The sequence below is a fragment of the Aplysia californica genome, unplaced genomic scaffold (genome assembly GCF_000002075.1).
Source record: "Aplysia californica isolate F4 #8 unplaced genomic scaffold, AplCal3.0 scaffold00003, whole genome shotgun sequence".
NCBI classification, from domain to species: Eukaryota; Metazoa; Mollusca; class Gastropoda; order Aplysiida; family Aplysiidae; genus Aplysia; species Aplysia californica.
The window spans coordinates 3,925,551-3,927,396 of NW_004797273.1; the positions used below are offsets into that span (position 1 = coordinate 3,925,551).

The window sequence follows — 1,846 nt, forward strand, 5'->3', positions numbered from 1 at the left end:
TGTGTGTGTGTGTGTGTGTGTGTGTGTGTGTGCGTGTGTGTGTGTGTGTGTGTGTGTGTCTGGAGAAAAATGTTAGTCTTCAGAAGTCACATGTTAACGAACGTAACGCACTTGCCCTCCTATAACAGGCTGTCGCTGTGCATGGCACTCCACAAGACTTAACGGAGACCAAGCAGTTCTGCTGCAATGTTGGTACTCCTTGGGACTCTTTACTCCTAACAATGCCTCTAGTACCACGTGTTAATAACTTTAGCCAACTGCCTCCTCTGCCTTCTTTCAATTCAAAACATCGCAGGGCATGGGGTAAGAGCTCTGTGTCCAAAATAATGACCCATTCGCGTTTAAAAGGGTGTATGGATGTCAAACAAGGAAGGAACGTAGAAGGATGAGACAACACGAGCTGAAGCCGGCCCTGGTAACTAACTTGTAATAGGTTCCCATTTTCACCTCTTTTTGTTTGTTTGTTTGTTCGTTTGTCTGTTTTATTCTAATGTTTTGATGCCCATCTAAAAAATACCCCCCCCCCCAAAAAATTTTTTTTTTTAAAGCTCGGAGATGTTTTCGCTTCAGAACTTTTTTTTTGGCAGACGGTTTCGAGATATCCCTTTTTTAAATTGTATTATTACATACGCATTTCAATTTCTTCTGGGATATTTTAAAAAAAACGTATTTCCACAAAAATACCCAACTAGGCTATCTCAGAGAAATTTTCCCCCTCGCTTCCGAGCCGGCATCGGGTTGAATCTTTTTTGTAGAGGGGTGAGGGGAGACAATATCCGCCCGGCATTGGCGGAAACCGATGCGCGATTATCCCGGCAATGTCAACTTCATTATCGGCCTTGGATCCCTGGGAGAGGCCGCGCCAACAAGGCCCGGTGGCCGGCATGGGGGGAGAGCTTGGCCTGTCCGCGGGGCCGACAAAACTCTTTTTACAGGACACTTGTTGAGCCAGCTTTTCGACATTGTAAGTAACTTTGTTCATTCATGCTACACGCCACGAAACTGAGTTTGGATTTGAGCAGTCGAGAGATGCACATCGACACAGTATTGGTCATTTAGTGCTGAGAAAATGTAAAACAGACAGACAAAAAACAACAAAAGGAAAGCAAGGAAGTAGGACCTACCAGTGACGCCCTCCAATCACCTGGTGGCTTTTCTTCGACTTTGTAGCATCGTTCGCACCATGAGACTGAGTTTGTGTTTGAGTAGTAAAGAGAAGCACATCGACACAGTGATTGTCATTTAGTGCTGGGAACAAATAAAACAGACAGACAAAATCAACTGATGGAAAATACAGAAATAGGACCTACTGGTGGCGCCCTCCAACCACACACGCCATGAAATTGGCGGTGCCATTTGTTTAGTTTTAGTACGGTACTTGCAACACACATAGGTCATAATATAAGATTTTAAAATGTATTACACAGTAAAATACCCCATGTTTGAAGGGTAAGAAGGAGAAAAACCGCACCAGAGCAACCGCCATACATATTTGCCGTTTGTTTAATAATTCATCAGCTACGTAAGCTTAAGCCAGAGCGAATGCAAAGTATTCACTTCCATCTGAATGGAGGAAAGGTCTATAAGGCGACTCGTAACAGAACAAGAGAAAACAGAATTAGTCTTGAACCTTTTTTCTAAGTGGCAGAAGCCCCACACGCTAGGGCTTCTTGCACTATTGTTTAATTTACTATGAGCTGGTAAATTGATTATTCGTTAAAGTTCAACCTCTGCACGGAACTATAACATAGCAAAAAAGTTACGATACGCATGATTCAATTTACGTTAAAAAAAACGAGTTTCAGTTAATGCCTCAACCGACCATGGCCGTTCATCCTCTCCCCCC

The 1,846-nt window shown here is 43.3% G+C and overlaps 1 protein-coding gene across 1 annotated transcript in view; it reads right to left on the reverse strand.

Annotated features, from left to right (window-relative positions):
* Positions 1 to 1,846, reverse strand: part of LOC101856852 (5'-3' exoribonuclease 2) — a gene marked incomplete in the record, with an annotated part of 98,348 nt that overhangs the window by 51,331 nt on the left and 45,171 nt on the right.